Raw genomic sequence first — 15,862 nt, 5'->3', positions numbered from 1 at the left:
ACATTTTTGTGGAGAGTGTCTTCTCTAATGAAAAATGACTGTTACCTTTCCACTGTTGATTACTGCCTCCTGCTCTCAGGGCATGACTTCCTGCAAGTTTGCAGGCCTGCATTCACAGTCCACAGAGCAAAGATGTCTGAGCATTTTCCCTGTGTTCCCTTTAATAAGACTACTTATTTTATAGGCTTTGGGTAGTTGTTCGGAGACCATTCTCCATGAACCTCTCACATTTCTGCCCATCTTGGGAGCAGTTATTTTTGCAAACAGCCTTGAAAAATAGTGTGTCTCTCTCCAGAGCCAAGGATGGAGCCAAGTCACTGGCCCCAGATGGAGTTCCTCTCCTCCAGAGGCCAAGAATCCCGGTGTCGTTCGCGGCTCAGCAGCAACCTTTCATAACACAAACCATTGGGTATGCAGGTGTCAACCAGCTCTCTGCTCATTACATTGTGGGAGCGGGAACTCAAAGATCCTGAAACTTTGGCTGCTGCTTTTACTCTGAGTAATAACATCATTAGTTTCAGATTCAGGAGTCTTGTGTCTTCTGCTAGCATCTGTGGGATTACAGTAGGCCAGCTTGTTAGCCTGGAAATAGGATAACATCTCATATCCTTCCAGTAAGGGAGAACAGGGAGGTAAGATGTTATTTTCAGCATTCTGATGTAGAATTAATTAATGAAAGCTTTGGTTTTAACAAGTACTTGTACTTCTAGTATATTAAATAATGTTTTACTGATGGCTGCGCTGTATGGTAAGTTTAAAATAGTGCTAAGAAGAAATGCTTCATTATCACACAGTATGTGCATTTATTCAGTGTTACAGCAAGGGTAAAATTAAATTTGCATATGTATAGCGTAGCTCTTCACAGCCAGCACTTTGCATGTTTTGTTGAAATGTTGCTACTTTCCTAAGCTTAACATTTTAAACTTGAGAGAAAAGTAACCTTAAATTAAAAGAGTTGTACAATTAAAAATTTTCAGGTACGTTCTACCATAAAGTTCCTCAATTATTTTCTTATATTTCGTGCCCCCCCTAGTTTCTATTTTTTCTAAGGCATGTTTCGAAATGTGCCTGGTTAATAAAACTCGCTATGTTTGTTCATGTTCAAATATGGTTATACTTTAAAACTGGTAGAGTTTAATTACTGCTAAATATTATTTTGAATTTATGAAACATTATGATTATATGTTTATAGGTTTGGGAGCATTCTTTTAAAATATTTAAGAAGCCTAATTTAAACAACAGTTTTAAATAACTCAAATATAGTTTCATAATAGTTGCATTTCATAAAATAAGAATTTTCATTAAGTACTTTACTTGAATTTAAATAACTTTTAATTTCATATTGTAGGCTTAATAAAAGTAATTCAGCCTAATAATTTGCTATTATATTTCTGATTTAGAATTACTTGAAAATGGAAATTCAGGGATATATAATGGTATTCTTTTTCATTATGCAAATCTAGATTTTTAATAGTGTCTGATAATTACGTTAATGGTGATAGATAGGTTTGACATTCGTTGGTTATGTATATTTCATAGTTTTTTACCTTTCTTGTTAACACACTGTCTTTCATAGGTTAATTTGGGTGTTTTATTTGTTGTTCAGTCACTAAGTTGTGTTTGGCTCTTTGTGACCCCATGAAGTGCAGCATGCCAGGCTTTTCTGTCCTTCACTATCTACTGAAGTTTACTCAAACTCATGTCCATCGAGTCAGTGATGCCATCCAACCATCTCATCCTCTGTTATCCTCTTTTCCTCTTGCCCTCAATCTTTGCCAGCATCAAGGCCTTTTCCAGTGAGTTGGCTCTTCACATCATGTGGCCAAATATTGGAGCTCAGCTTCAGCATCAGTTCTTCCAATGAATATTCAGGGTTGATTTCCTTTAGGATTGACTGGTTTGATCTCCTTGCAGTCCAGGGGTCTCTCAATAGTCTTCTCCAACACCACAATTTGAAAGCATCAATTCTTTGGTGCTCAGCCTTCTTTACGTCCAACTCTCACATCAGTATATAACTATTAGAAAAACCATAGCTTTGACTATATGGACCTTTTTTGGCTAAGTCATATCTCTGCTTTTCAAAACATTCTCTAGGTTTGTCATAACATTTTTTCCAAGGAGCCAGAGTCTTTTAATTTCATGGCTGTAGTCACCGTCCATAGTGATTTTGAGGCCCAAGAAAATAAAATCTGTCACTTTTTCCACATTTTCCCCATCTATTTGCCATGAAGTGATGGGACCAGATGCCATGATCTAAGTTTTTGAATGTTGATTTTTTTAAGTCAGTTTTTTCACTTTCCTCTTTAACCCTCATCAAGAGGCTCTTTAGTTCCTCTTCGCTTTCTGCCATTAGGGTGGTATCATCTACATATCTGAGGTTGTTGATATTTCTCCCATCATTCTTAATTCCAATTCATCCAGCCCAGCATTTCACATGGTGAACTCTGCATATGAGTAAAATAAGCAGGGTGACAATATACAGTCTTGACATACTCCTTTCCTGATTTTGAACCAGTCCATTGTTCAATGTCCAGTTTTTAACTGTTGCTTCTTGACCTGCATACAGGTTTCTCAGGAGACAGGTAAGATCATCAGGTATTCCCATCTCTTTAAGAATTTTCCAGTTTGTTGTGATCCACACAGTCAAAGGTGTTAGCATAGTCAATGAAACAGATTAGATGTTTTTGAAATTTCCTTGGTTTTTCAATGATCCAACGGATGTTAGTGATTTAATCTCAATCTCTGGTTCCTCTGCCTTTTCTAAATCCAGCTTGTATATCTGAAAGTTCTCGATTTACATACTGTTGAAGCCTAGCTTGAAGGATTTTGAACATTATCTTGCTAGCAAGTAAAATGTGTGCAATTGTACATTAGAGGCTGGCAACTTCTGCTGTGCAGAAATGAAAGCTTACCTTGGAGAAGCATGTTTCATTGTGCACCCTGCTTTTTTCTCTCTTAATTTCTCTTCATTTCTTGTCTTTTCCCTAGTTCTATACCTTCCTTCCTTCCTTTCTCCTTTTTTTTTTTTTTTAAATACACTTTGAGAGTTGGCAAATGGGAGCTGCAGACAGGGGTGGATTGGGGAAAAGCGGAGAGACTCCAGAGTGTTTCCCTGTCTCTCTGCCTTGAGTGGTACCTCCAGCAGGAACTGTGTCTTCTCCATGTCTCCAACTTAGCCTTTCTTCTGTGGTTCCGACTTCTGCCAGGCAACCCCACATGGTGTTCTGGCCCCAGCAGACCCCTCTGACTCTTGAGGTCTGTTCACACCTCCTCCTCTCGTGTGCCTCTAGCCCTAAGACAATACTGCTTCCTGATGAGGTTAATGTCTGTGTTTCATCACTGTCCTTTCCTTAGCTTTTCAACCCACCCTCACTTTTATAACTAGTTTGTGTATTAAATTTCCTCTTTTTAACATACCCAGAATGGTTTCTGTTTGCCTTCTCGGACTCTGACAACTCTCTTAAAGGGATAAAATATATTTATTTCTCGTCCTAGTCAGAGCTTCTTCTTTAATTCTTCCTTCTAGATTCTTCTCTCTTCTCTTTTAGCTCTTGACTCTTCAACTGGCTTTGACTTGTTTTGCATGTAAAAGATGATGATTACAACCACCTAATATAGAAATATGGAAAACCATGCCAACTGAATTTCTTATTAAACATCTTATGTATATATTACTGAATGAGTAAGTGAAATAGTCTTTAAAAAATAGTTAATCAAAATTCATTTGCATGTGTGTGTGTGTGTGTATTGTCTGCATATATGTGATTAAGAGGGACGAGAGAGCAGGACACCGAGGTCACATTCCAGTCCCGGTTGTGGGTTCTGCTTTAGAGCTTTGTGCTAATCAAGTCTTTATGTCTCTGGTACCTCCTTTCTGTGATGAGCAAATTATCCAGATCTTGGAAGAAAGGCAAGGGAAGATGCAAGGTTTTTTTTCAGTGTCACACTAGAGCTTGTGCAACAGGCTTATTCAAGGATTATTTGATTGTCTAAGGCAGGGATTTAGTGAATTACAGCCCACAAGTAAGATCCAGACTGAGACCTGTTTGTTCAGCCCACAAGTAAGGTCCAGACCAAAGCCTGTTTTTTCAGCCCCTGAACTAAGTATGGATTTTTTACATTTATATAAAGTAAAAAAAAAAGAAAGAAACCAATATGAGACAGATTTTATATGGCATGCAAATACTAAAATATTTCCTATCAGGCCTAAAAAGGTATTTATATCTCTATGTATATAGATATTTATATCTTTCTGTATACGTAGATATCAGGCACTTTACAGAAAACGTATGCCAGTCCCTGCTCTGGGAGAATGAGCTATTTTTGATTTACTACTTACTATTAATCAGAATTTAGACTCAATATGGGTTTATGATAACATGGATAAGTTGCCAATGAATTTTGTCTGTTGGAGAAGCAATGGATTTGTGTCTGGTAGAAAAGAATATGGCTATAGGACGTTAATTAGTTTCACATATAGTTTTGTAATTACCTTTTAGCATCTTCAATTGATTGTGCATAGTTTAAGATCTCTCATTTGAAAAGACTTAACTATCCTCCATGTTCCCTTATTAAGAAGTCAAATGATCTTGTCAGTATGTATTTATTTTATATTTGCATTTAAATGATATTTTCAACTCTTAGAAAGTTATGCTTTGATGATAAGTGGGCCACCTCCATCTTTCCTATTTGGCTCTCAGTTCTTTCAGAATTTTTATACAACTTCAGTCAGGCTGTCAGTTTAGTGTCTCAGTCATATCAACTCTTTGCGACCCATGGACTGCAGCACGCCAGGCTTCCCTATCCATCACCAACTCCCAGAGCTTGCTCAAACTCATGTCATCAACTCACTGATGCCATCTAACCATCTCATCCTCTGTCATCCCCTTCTCCTCCTACCTTCAATCTTTCCCAGCATCAGGGTCTTTTCCAATGAGTCCATTCTTTGCATTGGTGGCCAAAGTACGGGAGTCTCAGCTTTAACATCAATTCTTCCAATGAATATTCAGGACTGACTTCCTTTAGGATTGATTGGTTTGATCATCTTGAAGTCCAAGGGGCTGTTCAGTCTTCTCCAACATCACAGTTCAAAAGTATCAATTCTTTGGTGCTCAGCTTTCTTTATGGTCCAACTCTCACATCCATACATGGCTCCTTGAAAAACCATAGCTTTGACCAGATGGACCTTTGCCAGTAAAGTAATGTCTCTGCTTTTTAATATGCTATCTAGGTTGGTCATAGCTTTTCTTCCAAGGAGCAAGTGTCTTTTAATTTCATGGCTGCACTCACCATCTGCCATGATTTTGGAGCCTAGGAAAACACAGTCTGTAACTATTCTCACTGTTTCCCCATCTATTTGCCATGAAATGATGGGACCAGATGCCATGGTCTCTGCTTTTTGAATGTTGACTTTTAAGCCAGCTTTTTCACTCTCCTCTTTCACTTTCATCGAGAGGCTCCTTAGTTCCTCTTCACTTTCTGCCATAGGGATGGTGTCATCTGCGTATCTGAGGTTACTGATATTTCTCCCAGCAATCTTGATTCCAGCTTGTGTTTCATCCAGCCCAGCATTCCGTATGATGTACTCTGCATTTAAATTAAATAGCAGGGTGACACAGCCTTGACATACTTATTTCCCAATTTAGAACCAGAAGGTTGTTCCATGTCTGGTTCTAACTATTGCTTCTTGACCTGCCTACAGATTTCTCAGGAGGCAGATAAGATGATCTAGTGTTTTCATCTCTTTAAGACTTTCTCCCAGTTTGTTGTGATACACACAAAGTATTTGGCATAATACAACTTGATGTTGGACAACTATGTGTGGGTTTTGTCCGTCTTAAAACTCAGTCTGGGTGTTCTCTTAACAAAAATCCTATCAAAGTCCTCTCTGAATTGTTCCACTTTCTCTACTTTTTTTAATGCACCATCTGATTTCCACAGTATTGAATCACAGTTGCTAGTGCTCATCTCCTTGCTCAGATATGTTCAACTCTTTGGGATTTTCCAGGCAAGAATACTGGAGTGAGTAGACATTCTCTTCTCTAGGGTATCAAACCCAGTTCTCCCCCAGTGCTGGCAGATTCTTTACCATCTGAGCCACTAGGGTAGCTCTTATCAAGAGACGGTGATTTTTTTTTCATTTTTTAAAATGTAAGTTTTACTTATTATTGTTAATGCATTATTTGATTAAATAATACACAAACAAAGTTGGTGCAGGAAGACAGAGTTGACTTAATCGAGACCACACTGAAAGGTTTGTGACATTGTACAGGAGGCAGTGATCAGGACCATCCCCAAGAAAAACAAATGTAAAAAGGCAAAATGGTTGTCTGAGGAGGCCTTATAAATAGCTGAGAAAAAAAGAGAAGTGAAAGGCAAAGGAGAAAAGGAAAAATATATTCATCTGAATGCAGAGTTCCAAAGAATAGCAAGGAGAGATAAGAAAGCCTTCCTAAGTGATCAATGCAAAGAAATAGAGGAAAACAATAGAATGAGAAAGACTAGAGATCTCTTCAAGAAAATTAGAGATACCAAGGGAACATTTCATGCAAAGATGGACACAATAAAGGGCAGAAATGGTATGGACCTAACAAAAACAGAAGATATTAAGAAGAGGTAGCAAGAATATACAGAAGTACTATACAAAAAAGATCTTCATGACCCCAAAAACCATGATGGTGTGATCATTCACCTAGAGCCAGACATCCTGGAATGCGGAATCAAGTGCACCTTAGGAAGCATCACTAAGAACAAAGCTAGTGGAGGTGATGGAATTCCAGTGGAGCTATTTCAAATTCTAAAAGATTTTGCTGAGAAAGTGCTGCACTTAATATACCAGCAAATTTGGAAAACTCAGCAGTGGCCACAGGACTGGAAAAGGTCAGTTTTCATTCCAATCACAAAGAAAGGCAACACCAAAGAATGTTCAAAGTATGCACAATTGCACTCATTTCATATGCTAGCAAAGTAATGCTCAAAATTCTCCAAGCGAGGCTTCAACAGTTCATTTACCAAGAAATTCCAGATGTTCAAGCTGAATTTAGAAAAGGCAGAGGAACCAGAGATGAAATTGCCAGCATCTGCTGGATCACTAAAAAGGCAAGAAAATTCCAGAAAAACATCTACTGTGTTTTTGACTAAGCCAAGGCCTTTGTGGATCACAACAATCTGTGGAAAGTTCTTAAAGAGATGGGAATACCAGACCACCATACCTGCCTCCTGAGAAATCTGTATGCAGGTCAAGAAGCAACAGTTAGAACCGGACATGGAACAACAAGACTGGTTCCAAATTGGGAAAGGAGTAAATCAAGGCTGTATATTCTCACTCTGTTTATTTAACTTATATGTAGAGTACATCATGTGAAATGCCAGTATGAATATAGCACAAGCTGGAATCAAGATTGCTGGGAGAAATATCAATAAACTCGGATATGCCTATGATACCACTCTTATGGCAGAAAGCAAAGAGGAACTAATGAGCCTCTGGATGAAAGTGAAAGAGGAGAGTAAAAAAGTCTTAAAACTCAACATTCAAAAAACTAAGATCATGGCATGTGGTCCCATCACTTCATGGCAAATAGATGGGGAAACAATGGAAACAGTGACAGACTTTAATTTCTGTCTGTTAGCAGATGGTGAGTGCAGCCATGAAATTAAAAGACGCTTGCTCCTTGGAAGAAAAACTATGACCAACCTAGACAGCATATTAAAAAGCAGAGACATTACTTTGCCAACAAAGGTCTGTGTGGCAAACTATGGTTCTCCCAGTAGTCATGTTTGGATGCGAGAGTTGAATCATAAACAAGGCTGAGCCCTGAAGAACTGATGCTTTTGAACTGTGATGTTGGAGAAGACTCTCGAGAGTCCCGTGGACTGCAAGGAGATCAAACCAGTCAATCCTCAAGGAAATCGGTCCTGAATATTCATTGGAAAGACTGATGCTGAAGCTGAAGCTCCAATACTTTTTCCACCTGTGCGAAAAGCTGTCTCATTGGAAAATACCCTGATGTTGGGAAAGATTGAAGGCAGGAGAAGAAGTGGATGACTGAGGATGAGATGGTTGGATGGCATCACCGACTTGATGGACCTGAATTTGAATAAGCTCTGTAAGTTGGTGATGGACAAGCAAGACTGGCATGCTGCACTCCATGAGGTCACAATGAGCGACTCAACTGATGTTGACACTGAAAACTTAGAGCAGACTCAACAAAAATGAATTGCTAGTTAATTGCTGTGCAGTTAAGTCTGGTTGAAGCAGTAGCCAGAGGCTGGCATGCTTGGCTGTCCCAGGCCTCTGCTTAGAATTGCCCAGTTCTGAAAGCACCTGTGCTGCTTGTCAGTCACCTCTGTTTAATGTGGACAACTTTATGCTTTCTGGCTCATAATGACTAGAAAGCTTATTACTTTTGCACAGTGACATTTTCTTCTGAGGTGTAGGTTTGGGCTAACAGGAGGGCTCATTGGGGTTATATAGCTCAGGCACAAGGAAACTATTCTGTCTTAACCCACAGCCCGCAGATGCAGAGTCACCAGGGAGGCACTGGCAAGGGGGGCAGCACAGGGAAGCTGGTGTGCCTGTTGCTCTAAATAGCTGGCCTCGTCTGTACCCCGGGTCAGAAAATGTAGGGAATCACTGTAAATATTCTGAGTGATGACTGCACTAGATTGGGCTCCTATACTTGGAAAATTAAAAATCAGGAAGAATTCCTATACTCAGACTATTTCTTGAGGTTCTCATTCACTTTCAAGAAACTAGAACTGTAATTTGAAGACCTTTTATGGTGGATATGAACTCAAAAGATAGAGGTGATAAGCTGAAGTTAAAAATCATAGATTCATACTCAGAGAAAAATGTTTTAATAATACTTATTTACTTGTTTATTTTTATGTCTCCCCACTTTAACTGGTTCTGATCTTGTTGAACAAGATGACTTGCAGTCACATAAGGAGCTTAAAAAGCATAAAGGTATCTGAGCAGGTATTTTGATAATCTCTGAGATTTTAAACAAAACAAAAAAAAGATCTGAGTTTATGAAAATTACATAGCTTTTGCCTTCATGAGTGATTTTGGACTATTATCAACTCTCATGGAAAATTTAACAAGATATCAATATGTTGTTATACGACAAACCTAAAACCATCATGTGCCCTCCAGGTATCAGTGTCTTGCTCACAAAAGCTGGATATACTAGTGGATTTTTAAAATATGAATATGGATATAAATTATAATACATGACTCATATCCTAATAAAGGTACAGATTAGGTTCATCTAGTGAGTCTGGATTCAGGTTAAAAGGCTAGAGTGGCATCAAGTGTCACAAAAGGCCTCTTGGAATGGAGTCAAAAGACCAGAGCATTTTAACCAGGTTGTCCAGGGGGTGATATTTCTGACAGACGGAGCAATGGATATAAATACTTGAACATGGTGTAATCGATTGTAATGATTTAGTATTACCGGAATATAGGCTAGTATAGAGAAGAGGGGTAGATAGTACAAGAGAGATTAGGCTCAAAAATCAGGAACTATGAAGACTGAAGACATTTATATGCCAGACCAAGAAGTTTGGAGATTGTCCTATGTGTGAGTGTCCATTAAACATTTAGGCAAGAGGGTGACTTGATAGATTTTTCATTCAGAAAACTCTATGCAGAACACAAAAGTGAGTCCCAGTGAAGTAAGACTGGCAAAGTGGGTGCCAGTTAGGTGCCTGTTGGAAAGGCAGAAACAATGATGTGGCTCTGATTTATAGCAATGACAGTGCTGATGAAAATAAATTAAATAGGTAGCACTTATCAATTAATTGGATCTGAGATCAAAAGAAAAACGTCAAAATGACTCCTTAATTATAGACTCATAAATATACTTTCAGCATTGACTCAAGAAATGTTCATTTATGTTTCAGGGCAAATGATTCCATTTTAATTACAGAATGAGAAAATAAATATATTTTGCTTACAGTTAGCCTCTTTTTTCAGTTATTAATTTAGAAAAAATATATAATATTTACTTGCATTTTATTTTTTTCTGAGGCTTTACTCCTATTTGAAATGGAGGTATTATGAAATACAGTTTATTTGAGCTTAAAAATAATCAATTGAAATAAGTAGTGAATTCTTTCAAAAGGTAGAAACAGAGCTTCATAATTGGGTATATGTATGTGTTTGTAGATACATACAGCTTTAGAGTTTTCAATGAAGTTCTAAATTTACTTCAAGCCATTGTGCAATAGCTTGATACTTTTTACTCTTCATTGACTTCTACCACTTAATATAAAAACTACGTTTGGGAGAACGGCTTTTATCTGGCTTAAAACATACTGAGTTTTCAATCAATCTGTAACCTTCTATTGTTGAGGCTTATTTACTCTTTATAAAAGACCACTTCTAGCAAAAAATAAAATCCTATAAAAGAGTTTATAGAATTGTTTGACAATAAACATGCTTTTAAAGCAAATTTTTAATAGTTCAATCATAAATTCAACATTTAAATCTCCTTCAATGTGCTCTTGGTTTTTAATAATGGATTTTGGTATGATCCCCCAAAAGATTCATGTTTAGGTATTAAAGAAATACTGCTTTGAAATATGAATTTCAAAATATATTTTCGCTAGTACATAATAGGAATTTCCTCTGTCTTTTCTGTTTATAAGCAGTAATGAAAACCAGCTTTGTGGTTTTGATTCCTGATTATGTCTTTGTGGTAAAGACAATGTATTTGGAAAGTAGAATAAAAATAATAATTCTAAGGCATCACTCACAAAAATATTTACTTTTTTAAAAATATTGACTTTTAAAAACCTAAACTGATATTTTAAAAATAAGATGGTTTAATTAAAATAGATGAAACAATTATAAGAATATTTAATATAACCTACATTATGAAACAGCTGATTTTTTATCAGTTTTTAAAAAGCACCCGTTATTTATAATAGTTTATATCCAAGCCAACTCTTGAGGAGGACATGGCAACCCTCTCTAGTATTCTCGCCTAGAGAACCCCCATGGACAGAGGAGCCCGGTGGGCTGCAGCCCATGGGGTCGCAGAGTTGGGAGTGGCTAAGCACAGCACAGCACATCATCATTTATAAAATTAATTTACAACTTATTTTCCCTAATTCACAAAATGAGTAAAAGTATCAGAATAAGGAAACTATACCATATTTGTTAAAAATTTACTACTTCAAAATTCTTATTGTAAAAATATAAATTGATGAAATGTTTTATGTGAGATATTCAGGAATAACTAAACAATTATCACCTCAGGGAAAAATGTAAACTCATGAAGACAGGTTTCTTTTTCCAAAAATATTCGTTGCTGACTTCAATCTGGATGTAACACAAAGCATAAATATGCAATGGCTAAACAATGACCCAATTAAACTTTTTTGTTCTCTACTAGACATCCAATCCTATTTTTGTATCTTAAATGAAATAAGGAGAGAAAAATTATGTTTCTTAGAGAAATGGGGTTATTGTTAGAAATGTTATTTTCCCACCTCCTGTTTGTTATACTTGGAAACACACTAATATTTATCCATGTATCATTATAGTTAACTATGCATATATATTTTACATTCAAATGTATACTATAAATAGTAATTTCAATAAAACATATAAAATTCCTCTGAAGTGGCATAGCTAAAGTAAGTAGTTTTTCTTTAAAATTAATTCCCCATGCTTCCCAGTTAAAATGCAAAGACAAATCTGACAAAACACTAAGAGGAACACAGAGCGAGTCCTCTTTATTCATATAATAATTGATTACTGCTGTGACAACATCTCACCTTTTCCACATAGTTGTGAAAACAGTTCATTTTAAATTAATTGGCATCACCATGAAATAAATTATAAAACTGTGTAGTTGGGAAGAAAATCAGGCCCACATAAGATATAATTGGGTGAAACTGATACAAGGATTGTGTGGGAGAATGTTAGAAATGGAGTTTTTACATAAGAAATAAATGTATGAAGGCTATGATACTGAGACTAGACTGTTTTTGTTTTTAAGGGGAATTTCCTCTCTTTAAAAAATGAATCTCTTTGGACTGTATAGTCCACGGTGTCACAAAGAGTGAGACACGACTGAGCGACTTTCACTTATTTATCTAACAATGATTATTATTGATCACTTATTTTAGGACATGGCTTGTATAATTCAGAAGATTAGCTGATCAGCTTCCATTTAAATGAAAGGGAAGGTCCATTTAATTTAAACTTCAAGTCCTAGATAATAGATTTGAACGTTCCTTGAAATATTGGAAAATAAATCTAGACTATTTTCCAAAGTTATGGGCCAGGATGCTACTATTTGTTTAAAAGCCAAGATGATATTAAACTCATTAGAAAAGATATTGGAAAAGAAACAAAAGAAACATTTTTCTTTGCTTTTATTATATCAACATATACGCTCATTGGGAATATTATGGATATATACATAATAACTACACCACACAAAATTTGAAACACTATATAAAAAAGTAAAACAATGAAGGTAAATAGAATGAGTTCTATATAAACACAGAATGAAAAAAAAAAAGTTTGGGGAAAGAAATTTGACACTAGCTCATGTTTGTAATGCCCAAAAGATTTTAGTTGTTTATAATATAGTATTAGTATAAAAAAAGTTGATTATATTTTGAGGTTGAAATAGATACTTCGGCAGAAAGTGAAGAGGAACTAAAAAGCCTCCTGATGAAAGTGAAAGAGGAGAGTGAAAAAGTTGGCTTAAAGCTCAACATTCAGAAAAGGAAGATCATGGCATCTGGTCCCATCACTTCATGGGAAATAGATGGGGAAACAGTGGAAACAGTGTCAGACTTCATTTTTTGGGCTCCAAAATCAGTGCAGATGGTGACTGCAGCCATGAAATTAAAAGACGCTTACTCCTCGGAAGAAAAGTTATGACCAACCTAGATAGCATATTCAAAAGCAGAGACATTACTTTGTCAACAAAGGCCCGTCTAGTCAAGGCTATGGTTTTTCCTGTGGTCATGTATGGATGTGAGAGTTGGACTATGAAGAAAGCTGCGTGCCGAAGAATTGATGCTTTTGAACTGTGGTGTCGGAGAAGACTCTTGAGAGTCCCTTGCACTGCAAGGAGACCCAACCAGTCCTTTCTAAAGGAGGATCAGCCCTGGGATTTCTTTGGGAGGAATGATGCTAAAGCTGAAGCTCCAGTACTTTGGCCACCTCATGCAAAGAGTTGACTCATTGGAAAAGACTCTGATGCTGGGAGGGATTAGGGGCAGGAAGAGAAGGGAACGACAGAGGATGAGATGGCTGGATGGCATCACCAACTCGATGGACGTGAATCTGAGTGAACTCCGGGAGTTGGTGATGGACAGGGAGGCCTGGTGTGCTGCAATTCAAGGGGTCGCAAAGAGTCGGACATGACTGAGCGACTGAAGTGAACTGAACTGAACTGAACTGAAGCAAGTATCTGCATAAACTTACACTTTTCCCAGGTGGTGCAGTGGCAAAGAATCTGCCTGACAATGCAGGAAACTCAAGAGGTGTGGGTTTTCTCTCTATGTTGGAAACAGTCCCTAGAGAAGGGAATGGTTACTCATTGCAGTGTTCTTGCCTGGAGAATTCATGGACACAGGAGCTGCTGGGCCACAGTCCATGGGTGTCACAAAGAGTCGGACATAACTGAGCAACTTTCACACACATAGTAAAAACTATCAGAAAATGGAAAACACTAGGCTTGGGAAAACTCTTTTTATAATTTGAAGATTATATCTATGTCACTACTCTATTTTATTACTGCTTTACTGCTTAGCTTAGTTTTTCATATAAGTAATTCATTTCTTAAAGCTGATGTAAATATTTTTAGAAAATGCATTAAACAATTGTTGAATATTTAAGAATGTTACTGGGAATGTTAATGATGTTATTCAGTTTTTTGGAAAATTAACCTTTTATTTAAAAATCCCATCTATAAAATCACTGATCAGTGATACTGATGAATAAAGTAGTATATGGAGTAAAAGAGACCTACAGAGAACAACGTATCAAAGATAAAGATCTGATATCTTACCAAAATTCATCTCTACTAAGTGTTCCAAATACCTGAAAACTGATTTTATTCCCCAAACTGGCAGTTTCCTTTTCTAAGTCAGAAAACCTATCATTATAGTTGAGGAGATAAGGGGAAAGGATTGCTATTGAGGGCCTTTGACTGGAATCTGTGAGAGGTGATTCAACATCCAGTTTTTTAACAGATCTCATTGACACCTACTGTATTTTTACCCACTACCCACCATTTGCTTCTGGGTGGTGAAAGTCTGACTTGTGACTGCCTGTGCATTCTTAGAGAAAACCCGAGGCAGTCACTGAACAGGAAGTCTTGCTCTAAGGTAACCAGAAGGACTTTGCAAACTGACTGTAAAAGGGCAATTTGCATGTTGAACGAAAGGAAAAGGCCCCTAAGTATTTGAGGTTGAGTAGGATAGTAGATTTCTGGACTCGGCAAGGTCCTAATGGGAAGGACGTTGCTCTGCTCTTGTGGGAACAAGGTGCTGGTTGTGGCCCATGTGGAAAGCACTCTTCCTACTAGCTCTGCCTCTTACGAGCATGTGCCCTAGGAAATAACCAAGATCATGTTTTTTTTTGTCTAAAAGGATGAATGTGATTTTAATTTCTATTTTAAAGTATGGCAAAACCAATACAATATTGTAAAGTAATTAACCTCCAATTAAAATAAATTTATATTAAAAAATAATAAATAGAGGCAACAATAAAAAAATAAATAAAGTTTTCTTTTTCTGTCTCTAGGAATAATTTTTAAATTTCCTCTTTAAATTCAGGCTAAATTAAGGCTGGGTCCTTCCAAATAAATGATGCAGAGTATAGCTCTTTTCCATTAAGTGCCGCTTAAGAAACACTCAATATTCACAATCAGTGTTCATTATGTTTTCCTTTAAAGAATTTGCAAGTATCCAGGGAACACTCCATTTGCATGTGTTTAAATGTTTATTTTTAAAGACAAAGAGTAGACAGAATTTTGTTTATCAAATGAATAGCCTGTGGAAACATAAAACAAATCCTGCTATTTTCCCTCCATTTTCTAATGTTCAAATAATCTGTAAAATAGACATATCAACAAAATTAAGTAAATCTGTGAAAACAAAATGGAAACATGGAAGATCTATTGAATCTTTATAGCTTCTCATATTGACATTAAATTATTCGAAATTATCATGGAATGTTTACATGTAGTAGAGTAGGAAATGGCAATCCACTCCAGTATTCTTGCCTGGAAAATCCCATGGACAGAGGAGCCTGGTGAACCACAGTCCATGGGTTGCAGATTTGGTCAAAACTGAGGACATTTACATGTAGAAAGAGTATGACGTAGGAACATCTCAAAAGAAATGCATTTTGAAAATCTCTTTGAGTTCTATAAACAAATTACAGTGCTGAAAGAGTGAATGCTTAACTCCATACTTATTTGAGTAGATAATGTTGCAGTAATTTTTTGTTTTATGGGGTAGGTACTGCTGTGCAGCTCATCATATATACACTTATCCATCCTCTTTATTCCTCCTCTTTCCTTTATATTTTTATTGAGCTAAAAAAATCAATCCTTCCACCCACAAGGCCCATTTCATACATGCCTGTGTGATGCCACAGAATTAAACCAAGTGATCTGTTTTGAAGGTTTAATCAATGGCATATATATATATGCCATTTTCTCTTCGTCATTAATCTGAGGGCCATAGCAGTTTAGATAACTGCTGCATCATTATGTAGCAGATCCTGGTTGCAAAGAAATAGTTGATATACCAAATGAAGGGTTGTGTTTTGGTTCAGAATTTCTCTTTTTACAAAGGTGAAGTTTTGAATAATGCAAATGGTATT

Source organism: Oryx dammah, unplaced genomic scaffold, assembly GCF_014754425.2.
Source record: "Oryx dammah isolate SB20612 unplaced genomic scaffold, SCBI_Odam_1.1 HiC_scaffold_21, whole genome shotgun sequence".
Taxonomy (NCBI): Eukaryota; Metazoa; Chordata; class Mammalia; order Artiodactyla; family Bovidae; genus Oryx; species Oryx dammah.
Note: the sequence above shows the minus strand (reverse complement) of the source record.